Source organism: Delphinapterus leucas, chromosome 10, assembly GCF_059928025.1.
Source record: "Delphinapterus leucas isolate spDelLeu-1000000601 "Yukka" chromosome 10, BTC_Dleu_Yukka2, whole genome shotgun sequence".
NCBI lineage: Eukaryota > Metazoa > Chordata > Mammalia > Artiodactyla > Monodontidae > Delphinapterus > Delphinapterus leucas.
The window spans coordinates 20,664,947-20,680,173 of NC_143138.1; the positions used below are offsets into that span (position 1 = coordinate 20,664,947).

General features: G+C 37.3%; 1 protein-coding gene across 1 annotated transcript in view; it reads right to left on the minus strand.

The window, feature by feature from the left end:
• Positions 1–15,227, minus strand: part of SLC17A1 (solute carrier family 17 member 1) — a 55,392-nt gene that overhangs the window by 37,729 nt on the left and 2,436 nt on the right. The gene's annotated exons all lie outside the window — the stretch shown is intronic.

The window sequence follows — 15,227 nt, forward strand, 5'->3', positions numbered from 1 at the left end:
CAGCTGAAGAAGCTAGACACCAAAGAGTGCATACTATTTTTATACATACTATTTCTATGAATTTCAAAAATGGGCAAAATTAATTTATGTGGCTAGATATTACAATAACAATTCCCTCTTGGTGAGGAGGGCAAAAGGACATGAAGGGACTTTAATGTAGTGTTCTGTGAGTCTTGTTTGTATGTTTATACATTTTTCAAAACACATCTAAGATTATCGAACAGCAACAACAACCACAACCACAACTGGCATTGGGAGAGGAAACAAAATGGCAGAGTAGAAGGACATGCTCTCAATCCCTCTTGTGAGAACACCAGAATCACAACTAGTTGCTGGACAATCATCAATAGGAAGACACTGGAACTCACCCCCCCAAAAAAATACCCCACATCCAAAGACAAAGGAGAAGCCACAATGAGATGGTAGGAGGGGTGCAATCACAGCAAAATCAAATCCAATAACTGCCGGGTGGGTGACTCACACACTGCAGAACACTTATACCACAGAAGTCCACCCACTGGAGTGAAGGTTCTGAGCCCCACGTCAGGCTTCCCAACCTGAGGGTCCGGCAATGGGAGGAGGAATTCCTAGAGAATCAGACTTTGAAGGCTAGTGGGATTTGACTGCAGGACTTCGACAGGACTGGGGAAAACAGAGACTCCACTCTTGGAGGGCACACACGAAGTAGTGTGCACCTCAGGACCCAGGGGAAGTAGCAGTGACCCCAGGGAAGAATGAACCAGAGCTACCTGCTAGTGTTGGAGGGTTTCCTGCAGAAGCAGGGGGTGGCTGTGGCTCACCGTATGGGAAAAGGACACTGGCAGCAGAAGTTCTGGGAAGTACTCCTTGGTGCGAGCCCTGCCAGAGTCTGCCATTAGCCCCACCAAAGAGCCCAGGTAGGCTCCAGTGTTGGGTTGCCTCAGGCCAAACAACCAACAGGGAGAGAACCCAGCCCCACACATCAACAGTCAAGCATATTGAAGTTTTACTGAGCTCTGCTCACCAGAGCAACAACCAGCTCTACCCACCACAAGTCCCTCCCATCAGGAAACTTACACAAGCCTCTTAGATAGCTTCATCTACCAGAGGGCAGACAGCAGAAGCAAGAACAACAATCCTGCAGCCTGTGGAACAAAACCTCATTCACAGAAAGATAGAGAAGATGAAAAGGCAGAGGGCTATGTACCAGATGAAGGAACAAAATAAAACCCCAGAAACACAACTAAATGAAGTGGAGACAGGCAACCTTCCAGAAAAAGAATTCAGAATAATGATAGTGAAGATGATCCAGAACCTCGGAAAAAGAATGGAGGCAAAGATCGAGAAGACTCAAGAAATGTTTAACAAAGACCTGGAAGAATTAAAGAAGAAACAAACAGAGATGAACAATACAATAACTGAAAAGAAAACTACACTAGAAGAAATCAATAGCAGAATAACTGAGGCAGAAGAATGGATAAATGACGTGGAAGACAGAATGGTGGAATTCACTGCTGTGGAAGGGAATAAAGAAAAAAGAACAAAATGAAATTAAGACAGACTAAGAGACCACTGGGACAACAATAAATGCAACAACATTCGCATTATAGGGGTACCAGAAGGAGAAGAGAGAAAGAAAGGACCAGTGAAAATATTTGAAGAGATTATAGTCAAAAACTTCCCTAACATGGGAAAGGAAATAGCTACTGAAGTCCAGGAAGCACAGCGAGTCCCATACTGGATAAAGCCAAGGAGAAACATGCCACGACACACAGTAATCAAATTGGCAAAAATTAAAGACAAAGAAAAATGATTGAAAGCAGCAAGGGAAAAGCAACAAATAACATACTAGGGAACTCCCACAAGGTTAACAGCTGATTACTCAGCAGAAAATTTACACGCCAGAGGGAGTGGCATGGTATACTTAAAGTAATGAAAAGAAGAAGCTACAACCAAGATTACTCTACCTGGCAAGGATCTCATTGAGATTCAATGGAGAAATCAAAAGCTTTACAGACAAGCAAAAGCTAAGAGAATTCAGCACCACCAAACCAGCTCTACAACAAATGCTAAAGGAACTTCTCTAAGTGGGAAACACAAGAGAAGAAAAGGACCTACAAAAACAAACCCAAAACAATTAAGAAAATGGTCATAGGATATACATATCAATAATTACCTCAAAGGTGAATGGATTAAATGCTCCAAACAAAAGACACACGCTTGCTGAATGGATATAAAAGAAGACCCATATATAAGCTGTCTAAAAGAGACCCACTTCAGACCTAAGGGACACATACAGACTGAAAGTGGGGGGATGGGAAAAGATATCCCATGCAAATGGAAATCAAAAGAAAGCTGGAATAGCAATACTCATATCAGATAAAATAGACTATAAAATAAAGAATGTTACAAGAGACAAGGAAGGACACTACATAGTGATCAAGGGATCAGTCCAAGAAGACGATATAACAATTATAAATATATATGCACCCGACATTTGAGGACCTCAATACATAAGGCAGATACTAACAGCTCTAAAAGAGGAAATTGACAGTAACACAATAATACTGGGAGACTTTAACACCTCACTTACACCAATGGACAGATCACCCAAAATGAAAACAAACAAGGAAACAGAAGCTTTAAATGACACAATAGACCAGATAGATTTAATTGATATTGATAAGACATTCCATCCAAAAACAGCAGATTACACTTTCTTCTCAAGTGTGCATGGAATTTCCCCAGGATAGATCACATCTTGGGTCATAAATCAAGCCTCAGTAAATTTAAGAAAATTGACATCATATCAAGCATCTTTTCTGACCACAACGTTGAGATTAGAAATCAATTACAGGGAAAAAAACACAACCACATGGAGGCTAAAAATATGTTACTAAATAACCAACAGATCACTGAAGAAATCAAAGAGGAAATCAAAAAATACCTAGAGAAAAATGACAATGAAAACACAACGATCCAAAACCTATGGAATGTGGCAAAAGCACTTCTAAGAGGGAAGTTTACAGCTATACAAGCCTACCTCAAGAAACAAGAAAAATCTCAAATAAACAATCTAACCTTCCACCTAAAGGAACTAGAGAAAGAAGAACAAACAAAACCCAAAGTTACCAGAAGGAAAGAAAGAATAAAGATCAGAGCAGAAATAAATGAAATAGAAACAAAGAAAACAATAGCAAAGATCAATAAAATTAAAAGCTGGTTCTTTGAGAAGATAAAGAAAACTGATAAACCATTAGCCAGACTCATCAAGAAAAAGAGGGAGAGGACTCAAATGAATAAAATTAGAAATGAAAAAGGAGAAGTTACAACAGACACCACAGAAATACAAAGCATCAAAAGAGACTACTACAAGCAACTCTATGCCAACAAAATGGACAACCTGGAAGAAGTGGACAAATTCTTAAAAAGGTATAACCTTCCAAGACTGAACCAGGAAGAAATAGAAAATATGAACAGACCAATCACAAGTAATGAAATTGAAACTGTGATTAAAAATCTTCCAACAAACAAAAGTCCAGGACCAGATGGCTTCACAGGTGAATTGTATCAAACATTTAGAGAAGAGCTAACACCCATCTTTCTCAAACTCGTCCATAAAACTGCAGAGGAAGGAACACTTCCAAACTCATTCTATGAGGCCACTATTACCCTGATACCAAATCCAGACAAAGATACTACAAAAAAAGAAAATTACAGACCAATATCACTGATGAATATAGATGCAAAAATCCTCAACAAAATACTACCAAACAGAATCCAACAACACATTAAAAGGATCATACACCATTATCAAGTGGGATTTATTCCAGGGATGCAAGGATTCTTCAATATACGCAAATCAATCAATGTGGTACACCATATTAACAAATTGAAGAAGAAAAGCCATATGATCCTCTCAATAGATGCAGAAACAACATTTGACAAAATTCAACACCCATTTATGATAAAAACTCTCCAGAAAGTGGGCATAGAGGGAGTCTACTCAACATAATAAAGGCCATGTATGACAAACCCACAGCAAACATCATTCTCAAGGGTGAAAAACTGAAAGCACTTCCTCTAAGATCAGGAACAAGACAAGGATGTCCACTCTCACCACTATTATTCAACATAGTTTTGGAAGTCCTAGCCACGACAATCAGAGAAGAAAAATAAATAAAAGGAATACAAATTGGAAAACAAGAAGTAAAACTCTCAGTGTTTGCAGATGACATGATACTATAGAGAAATCTAAAAATGCCACCAGAAAACTACTAGAGCTAATCAATGAATTTGGTAAAGTTGCAGGATACAAAATTAATGCACAGAAATCTCTTGCATTCCTATACACTAATGATGAAAAATCTGAAAGAGAAATTAAGGAAACCCTCCCATTTACCACTGCAACAGAAAGAATAAAATACCTAGGAGTAAACCTACCTAGGGAGACAAAAGACCTGTATGCAGAAAACTATAAGACACTGATGAAAGAAATTAAACATGATACCAACAGATGGAGAGATATACCGTGTTCTTGGATTGGAAGAATCAATATTGTGAAAATGACTGTACTACCCAAAGCAATCTACAGATTCATTGCAATCCCTATGAAATTACCAATGGCATTTTTTATGGAACTAGAACAAAAAATCTTAAAGTTTGTATGGAGACACAGAAGACCCCAAATAACCAAAGCAATCTTGAGGGAAAAAAACGGAGCTGGAAGAATCAGACTTCCTGACTTGAGACTATACTACAAAGCTACAGTAATCAAGACAATAGGGTACTGGCACAAAAACAGAAACATAGATCAATGGAACAAGATAGAAAGCCCAGAGGTAAACCCACACACCTATGGTCAACTAATCTATGACTAAGGAGGCAAGGATACACAATGGAGAAAAGACAGTCTCTTCAATAAGTGGTGCTGGGAAAGCTGGACAGCTACATGTAAAAGAATGAAATTAGAACACTCCTTAACACCATACACAAAAATAGACTCAAAATGGATTTGAGACCTAAATGTAAGACTGGACACTATAAAACTCTTAGAGGAAAACATCGGAAGAACACTCTTTGACATAAATCACAGCAAGATCTTTTTTGATCCACCTCCTAGAGTAATGGAAATAAAAACAAAAATAAACAAATGGGATCTAATGAAACTTAAAAGCTTTTGCACAGCAAAGGAGACCATAAACAAGATGAAACGACAACCCTCAGAATGGGAGAAAATATTTGCAAACGAATCAACGGACAAAGGATTAATCTCCAAAATATATAAACAGCTCATGCAGCTCAATATTAAAGATACAAACAACCCAACCCAAAAATGGGCAGAAGACCTAAATAGACATATCTCCAAAGAAGACATACAGATGGCCAAGAAGCACATGAAAAGCTGCTCAACATCACTAATTATCAAAGAAATACAAATCAAAACTACAATGAGGTATCACCTCACACCAGTTAGAATGGGTATCATCAGAAAATCTACAAACAACAAATGTTGGAGAGAGTGTGGAGCAAAGGGAACCCTGTTGCACTGTTGGTGGGAATGTAAATTGATACAGCCACTATGGAGAACATTATGGAGGTTCCTTTATAAACTAAATATAGAATTACCATACGATCCAGCAATCCCACTACTGGGCACATACCCAGAGAAAGCCATAATTCAAAAAGACACATACACCCCAATATTCATTGCAGCACTATTTACAATAGCCATATCATGGAAGCAACCTAAATGCCCATTGACAGATTAATGGATAAAGAAGATGTGGTACATATATACAATGGAATATTACTCAGCCATAAAAAGGAACGAAATTGAGTCATTTGTTGAGACCTGGATGCATCTAGAGACTATCATACAGAATGAATTAAGTCAGAAAGAGAAAAACAAATATCTTATATAAACGCATGTATGTGGAACCTAGAAAAATGGTACAGATGAACCGGTTTGCAGGGCAGAAGTTGAGACACAGATGTAGAGAACAAATGTATGGACACCAAGGGGGGAAAGCCACAGGGGGCTGGGGATGCTGGTGTGCTGAATTGGGCAATTGGGATTGACATGTATACACCAATGTGTACAAAACTGATGACTAATAAGAACCTGCTGTATAAAAAAATAAATAAAATAAAATTAAAAAATTAAAAAAACACATCTATATATACCCCTAAGATCCATATTTTATTTTATATCATTATACCTCAATAAATATTAAAATATTCAATAATGGTGTTCTGAAAACTGGACAGTCACATGCACAACAATGTAACTTGACCACTATCTTACACCATATACAAAAATTAACTCAAAATGGATTGAAGACAAACTTAAGACATGAAAACATAAAACTTCTAGAAGAAAGTATAGGTGGTAAGTTCCTTGACATATGCCTTGGCGATGATTTTTTGAATATGACACTAAAAGCAAAAGCAATGAAAGCAAAATAAACAAAGAGCACTATATCAAACTAAAAGACTTCTGCAGAGCAAAGGAAATTATCAACAAAATGAAAGGGAAACCTACTGAATGGGAGAAGATATTTGCAAATCATAAATCTGATAAGGGGTTTGCACACAAAATATAAAAAAACTCATACAATTAAACAGTGAAAAACAAAGAAAAATTCCAATTAAGAAATGGGCAGAACTGAATAGACATTTTCCGAAGAAGACATGCATATGGTCAAGAGGTACATGAAAAGATGTTCAACATCACTCATCATTACAGAAAGGCAAATCAAAACCATAATGGGATAGCAACTTATACCTGTTAAAATAGCTATTATCAAAAAGGCAAGAAATAAGTGTTGGAAAGGAGGTGAAGAAAAGGAACTGTGTACTGTTGGTGGGTATATAAATTGTGGCAGCCTCTCTGAAAAACAATACGGCAGTTCCTTAAAAAAATAAAAATAGAAGTAAGGTACAAAGATATCCTCATCCATCAGAGGGCAGACAGCAGAAGCAAGAACAACAATCCTGTAGCCTGCGGAATGAAAATCACATTCACAGAAAGGTAGACAAGATGAAAAGGCAGAGGGCTATGTACCAGATGAAGGAACAAGATAAAACCCCAGAAAAACAACTAAATGTAGTGGAGATAGGCGCCCTTCCAGAAAAAGAATTCAGAATAATGATAGTGAAGATGATCCAGGACCCCAGAATATGAATGGAGGCAAAGATCGAGAAGATGCAAGAAATGTTTAACAAAGACCTAGAAGAATTAAAGAACAAACACCTGGAAGAGTTAAAGAACAAACAAACAGAGATGAACAATAAAATAACTGAAATGAAAAATACAGTAGAAGGAATCAATAGCAGAATAACTGAAGCAGAAAAATGGATCAGTGACCTGGAAGACACAATGGTGGAATTCACAGCTGTGGAACAGAATAAAGAAAAAAAATGAAAAGAAGTGAAGACAGTCTAAGAGACCTCTGGGACAACATTAAATGCACGAATATTTGCATTGTAGGGGTCCCAGAAGAGAGAGGGAAAGGACCCAAGAAAATATTTGAAGAGATTATAGTTGAAAACTTCCCTAACATGGGAAGGGAAATATCCACCTAAGTCCAGGGAGCACAGAGAGTCCCATACAGGATAAACCCAAGGAGAAACACACCAAGACACATAGTAGTCAAACTGACAAAAATTAAAGACAAAGAAAAATTATTAAAAGCAACAAGGGAAAAATAACAAATAACATACAAGGGACCTCCCATAAGGTTAACAGCTGATTTCTCAGCAGAAACTCTACACGTCAGAAGGGAGTGGCACGATATATTTAAAGTTATGAAATCAAAAGCTTCACAGAGAAGCAAAAGCTAAGAGAATTCAGCACTACCAAACAAGTCCTACAACAAATGCTAAAGGAACTTCTCTAAGTGGGAAACATAAGAGAAGAAAAACAAACCCAAAACAATTAAGAAAATGGTAATAGGGACATACATATCAATAATTACATTATATGTGAACGGATTAAATGCTCCACCCAAAAGACAGGCTCGCTGAATGTATACAAAAACAAGACCCATATATATGCTGTCTACAAGAGATCTACTTCAGACCTAGGGAAACATACAGACTGAAAGTGGGGGGATGGGAAAAGATATCCCATGCAAATGGAAATCAAAAGAAAGCTGGAGTAGCAATACTCATATCAGATAAAATAGACTATAAAATAAAGAATGTTACAAGAGGAAAGGAAGGACACTACATAGTGATCAAGGGATCAGTCCAAGCAGAGGATATAACAATTATAAATATATATGCACCCAACGTAGGAGGACCTCAATACATAAGGCAGATACTAACAGCTCTAAAAGAGGAAATTGACAGTAACACAATAATACTGGGGGACTTTAACACATTACACCAATGGACAGATCATCCAAAATGAAAATAAATAAGGAAACAGAAGCTTTAAATGACACAATAGACCAGATAGATTTAATTGATATTGATAAGACATTCCATCCAAAAACAGCAGATTACACTTTCTTCTCAAGTGTGCATGGAATTTCCCCAGGATAGATCACATCTTGGGTCATAAATCAAGCCTCAGTAAATTTAAGAAAACTGAAATCATATCAAGCATCTTTTCTGACCACAGCGCTATGAGATTAGAAATCAATTACAGGGAAAAAAAAACAACCACATGGAGGCTAAACAATACATTACTAAATAACCAAGAGATCACTGAAGAAATCAAAGAGGAAATCAAAAAATACCTAGAGAAAAATGACAATGAAAACATGATGATCCAAAACCTACGGGATGTGGCAAAAGCAGTTCTAAGAGGGAAGTTTATAGCTACATAAGCCTACCTCAAGAAACAAGAAGAATCTTAAATAAACAATCTAACCTTCCACCTAAAGGAACTAGAGAAAGAAGAACAAACAAAACCCAAAGTTAGCAGAAGGAAATAAATCATAAAGATCAGAGCAGAAATAAATGAAATAGAAAAGAAGAAAACAATAGCAAAGATCAATAAAACTAAAAGCTGGTTCTTTGAGAAGATAGACAAAACTGACAAACCTTTAGCCAGAGTCATCAAGAGGGAGAGGACTCAAATCAATAAAATTAGAAATGAAAAAGGAGAAGTTACAACAGACACTGCAGAAATACAAAGCATCCTAAGAGACTACTACAAGCAACTTTATGCCAGTAAAATGGACAACCTGGAAGAAATGAACAAATTCTTAGAAAGGTATTACCTTCCAAGGCTGAACCAGGAATAAATAGAAAATATGAACAGACCAATCACAAGTAATGAAATTGAAACTGTGATTAAAAATCTTCCAACAAACAGAATTCCAGTACCAGATGGCTTCACAGGTGAATTCTATCAAACATTTAGGGAAGAGGTAACACCCATCCTTCTCAAACTCTTCTAAAAAATTGCAAAGGGAGGAACACTCCCAAACTCATTCTATGAGGCCACCATCACCCTGATACCAAAACCGGACAAAGATACTACAAAAAAAGAAAATTACAGGCCAATATCATTGATGAGATGAATATAGATGCAAAAATCCTCAACAAAATACAAGCAAACAGAATCCAACAACACATTACACCAGAAAGTGGGCATAGAGGGAAGCTACCTCAACATAATAAAGTCCATATATGACAAACGCACAGCAAACATCATTCTCAGTGTTGAAAAACTGAAAGCATTTCCTCTAAGATCAGGAAAAAGACAAGGATGTGCACTGTTGCCACTCTTATTCAACATAGTTTTAGAAGTCCTAGCCAGGCAATCAGATATTAAAAATAAATAAAAGGAAGACAAATTGGAAAAGAAGTAAAACTGACACTGTTTGCAGATGACAGGATATCTATACATAGATAATCCTAAAGATGCCACCAGAAAACTACTAGAGCTAATCAACGAATTTGGTGAACTTGCAAGATACAATATTAATGAACAGAAATCTCTTGCATTCCCATACACTAACACAGAAAGATCAGAAAGTGAAATTAAGAAAACAATCCCGGGCTTCCCTGGTGGCGCAGTGGTTGAGAATCTGCCTGCCGATGCGGGGGACACGGGTTCGTGCCCCGGTCCAGGAGGGTCCCACGTGCTGCGGAGTGGTTGGGCCCGTGAGCCATGGCCGCTGGGCCTGTGCGTCCGGAGCCTGTGCTCCGCAGCGGGAGAGGCCACAGCAGTGAGAGGCCCACGTACCGCAAAAAAAAGAAAAGAAAAGAAAAAAAAAAACAATCCCATTCACCACTGCAACAAAAAGAATAAAATACCTAGGAAAAAACCTACCTAAGGAGGTAAAAGACCTGTACTCTGAAAACTATACGACACTGATGAAAGAAATCAGATGACAGAAACAGATGGAGAGATATACCATGTTCTTGCATTGGAAGAATCAATATTGTGAAAATGATTATACTACCCAAAGCAATCTAAAGATTCAACGCAATCCTTATCAAAGTACCAATGGCATTTTTTTTTTTATAGAACTAGAGCAAAAAATCTTAAAATTTGTATGAAGACACAAAAGACCCCGAATAGCCAAAGCAATCCTGCAGGGAAAAAACGGAGCTGGAGGAATCAGACTCCCTGACTTCAGACTATACTACAAAGCTACAGTAATCGAGACAATATGGTACTGGCACAAAAACAGAAATATAGATTAATGGAACAGGATAGAAAGCCTAGAGATAAATCCACGCACCTATGTTCAACTAATCTATGATAAAGGAGGCAAGGATATACAATGGAGAAAAGACAGTCTCTTCAGTAAGTGGTGCTGGGAAAACTGGACAGCCAAATATAAAAGAATGAAATTAGAATACTCCGTAACACCGTACACAAAAATAAACACAAAATGGATTAAAGACCTAAATGTAAGACTGGACACTATAAAATTAGAGGAAAACATGGGAAGAACACTCTTTGACATAAATCACAGCAAGATCTTTTTTGATCCACCTCCTAGAGTAATGGAAATGAAAACAAAAATTTAAAAATGGGACCTAATGAAACTAAAAGCTACTGTACAGCAAAGGAAACTAGAAACAGGACAAAAAGACAACCCTCAGAATGGGAGAAAATACTTGCAAACAGATCAACAGACAAAGGATTAACCTCCAAAATATATAAACAGCTCATGCAGCTCAATATTAAAAAAAAAACCCAGTCAAAAAATGGGCAGAAGACCTAAATAGACATTTCTCCAAAGACATACAGATAACCAAGAGGCACATGAAAAGCTGCTCAACATCACTAATTATTGGAGAAATGCAAATCAAAACAACAATGAGGTATCACCTCACACCAGTCAGAATGGCCATCATCAAAAACTCTACAAACAATAAAATGCTGGAGAGGGTGTGCAGAAAAGGGAACCCTCTTGCACTGTCGGTGGGAATGTAAATGATACAGACACTATGGAGAACAGTATGGAGGTTCTTTAAAAAACTAAAAATAGAATTACCATATGACCCAACAATCCCACTACTGGGTATATACCCAGAGAAAACCACAATTCAAAAAGACACATGCACCCCAATGTTCACCGCAGCACTATTTACAATAGTCAGGTCATGGAAGCAACCTAAATGCCCATTGCCAGACAGATGGATAAAGAAGATGTGTTACATATATACAATGGAATATTACTCAGTCATAAAAAGGAATGAAATTTGGTCATTTATAGAGACGTGGATGGACCTAGACACTGTCATACAGAGTGAAGTCAGAAAGAGAATAACAAATATCGTATATTAACACATACATGTGGAATCTAGAAAAATGGTACAGATGGACTGGTTTGCAAGGAAGAAATAGAGACAAAGATGTAGAGAACAAATGTATGGACACAAGGAGGGAACGTGGAAGGTGGGGTGGTGGTGGTGGTGGTATGAACTGGGAGATTGGGATTGACATGTATACACTAATATGTATAAAACAGATAACTAATAAGAACCTGCTGTATTAAAAAAAATAAAATTAAATTTAAAAATATTAAAATTAAATTACAGAAAAGAAAAAAAAACTACTGTATGATCCAGCAATTCCATTTCTGGGTACTTATTCAAGGAAAATGAAAACACTAACTTGAAAATGTATCTATACCCCCATGTATATTGCAGCATTGTTTACAATAACCAAGATATGGAAACAACCTAAGTATCTACTGATGGATGAATAGATAAAGAAAATGTGGTTATATATATGATGGAAGATTATTAAGCCTTAAAAAAGAATAAAATTCTTTTAATTGAAGTAGAGTTGATTTATAATATTATTTTAATTTCAGGTATACATCACAGTAATTCAATATTTTAAAATTATACTCCTTTTAAAGTTTTTACAAAACAATGGCTATACTTCCCTGTACTGTACAATATATCCTTGTTGCTTATTTTATACATGGTAGTTTGTATCTCTTAATCTCCTAACACTATCTGGCCCCTTCCCCCCTTCCCTCTTCCCACTGGGTAACCACCAGTTTGTTCTCTATATCTGTGAGTCTGTTTCTGTTTTGTTACATTCATTAATTTGTTTTATTCTTTAGATTCCATATATAAGTGGTAATATAGAATATTTGTCTTTGTCTGACTTATTTCACTAAGCACAATACCCTTTAGGTCCATCCATGTTGTTACAAATGGCAGAATTTGAGTTTTTAATGGATGAATAATATTCCATTGTACATATATACTACATCTTCTTTATCCATTCATCTGTTGATGGGCACTTAGTTTGCCTCCATATCTTTGTGACTGTAAATAACGCTGCTATGAACATTGGGTACATGTATCTTTTTGAATTAGTGTTTTTATTTAAAAAGAATGAAATCTTGCCATTTGGGACAACATGGATGGACCTCAAGGACATTAACACTAAGTTAAATAGGTCAGACAGAGAAAGACAAATACTGTATGATCTCTTTTATATGTGGAATCTTAAAAAAAAAGAAATCAAGCTCGTATATACAGAGAACAGATTAGTGGTTGCCAGCGGTGAGGGGGGTGGTACAAAAAATGGGTTAAGGAAGTACAAAAAAAGAAAGGACAGAAGGAGGGAAGAAAGAAAAATATCTGTAGGAATTTATGTGGTTTAATGTCTAAGTTATAAATATGTTCCAGAAAAGTTTGTGCCAATTAGATTTCTAGAAATAAAATTATAACTTAAATTAAGTAGAATTTTTTATTGTGGGTTGAACTTGTTATAACTCAAATAACTGTTACGGGATGTGTGGTAAGCAGAATAACGGCCCCCCACACACCAAAAACATTTGCGTAGAGAGAGAAACTACGATGACATGTCAGATTGGCATAGATCCAAAATCACATTTGTTGGCCAGCCTGAAAGAAAAGAGGAGTGAACCTACATTGTTACAACCCAATGAAGGTTATATTTTTAAATTATCTGTGGTATAAAGAAATAAATTTGACTTTTAAATATTGACGTTATATCCAGCTAGCTTTCCGGTGCAAAAAAATTTCACAAACATAATGGCTTAACACAGCACATATTTATTAGCTCATAGTTCTGTAGGTCAGAAGTTTTAGCATGATGTGGTTGGATATTCCACTCCTGGTCTCAAAGGCTAATAGCAAGGGATCAGCCAACATGGGTTCTAAGGAAGGATCTATTTCCAAGCTCATTCAGGCTATTGGAAGAATTCAGTTTTCCATGGTTGTAGTACAAAGGTTGCCATTTTCCTGCTGGCTATCAGCTAAGAGCTGCTAGTTTTAAGAGGCTGTGTACATTCCTTCTCACATGGACCCCTCCATCCCCAAAGCCAGCAGGGTAGAATCTTTTTTTAAATTTTTTATTATTTTACTACTCAGTCTTTGAAATCTGATAGGCATTTTACACTAACAGCACATCTTTTTTTTTTTAACATCTTTATTGGGGTATAATTGCTTTACAATGGTGTGTTAGTTTCTGCTTTATAACAAAGTGAATCAGTTATACATATACATATGTTCCCATATCTCTTCCCTCTTGCGTCTCCCTCCCTCCTATCCTCCCTATCCCACCCCTCCAGGCGGTCACAAAGCACCGAGCTGATATCCCTGTGCTATGCGGCTGCTTCCCACTACCTATCTATTTTACGTTTGTTAGTGTATATATGTCCATGCCTCTCTCTCGCTTTGTCACAGCTCACCCTTCCCCTCCCCATATCCTCAAGTCCGTTCTCCAGTAGGTCTGTGTCTTTATTCCTGTCTTACCCCTAGGTTCTTCATGACATTATTTTTTTTTAATTCCATATATATGTGTTAGCATACAGTACTTGTCTTTCTCTTTCTGACTTACTTCACTCTGTATGACAGACTCTAGGTCCATCCATCTCACTACAAATAACTCAGTTTCGTTCCATTTTATGGCTGAGTAATATTCCATTGTATATATGTGCCACATCTTCTTTATCCATTCATCCAATGATGGGCACTTAGGTTGTTTCCATCTCCGGGCTATTGTAAATCTCTCTTATATTGAATCCCTCTCATGCTTTGAACCTCTCTAACTGCTCTCTGACCTCTAGACCCAGATTTAAAGAGCTCTCATGATTAGATCTGTCCTACCTGGATAATTTCCCTATTTTAAGATCAGCTGATTAGGGACCATGATTAGATCTGCAAAATCCCTTCAAGCAGCACCTAGGTTAGTGTTTGCTTCAAAAACTGGAGGAAGGTGTATGTATACCAGGGGCCAGGATCTTGTGGGCAGGCTTAGAATTCTACCTACTTCAGTTCACCATCTGGTCCCGGAAGATCCATGTTCATCCCTTATGCAAAACATACCCCATTCCCAAGGTTCCTAAAGGTATCATCTCATTATAGCATCAACTCAAGTCCAAAGCCTCATCAAAATCTCATTAGCTCAAATTTCCAAAATCTCATGATCTAAATTATCTAAAACAGGTGTGGATGAGGCTTCTAAAAGTAAACCACCCTCAGTGCAGTATCTATCTGTGGACTTGTGAAACTAAGGACACAAGTTACATGCCCCCAAAACTTCCACTGTACAGTGGTGGGACAGGCACAGAATAACTGATACAGACATTCTAGTTCCAAAGGGTAAAAATGGAGAGTAAAAAGGAGTCATTGATCCATAAGAGTTTTGAAGTTCAGCTAGACAAATGTTGGATCTTTCTCAAGGCCTGGGGATAATCCCTGTGGCTCTTGGCTCTGTCCTCTGAGCTCTCTGCTTTGTCCTTTGCACTTTGGTTCCACCCAAGAATGCAAAGGGGCCATCTTAG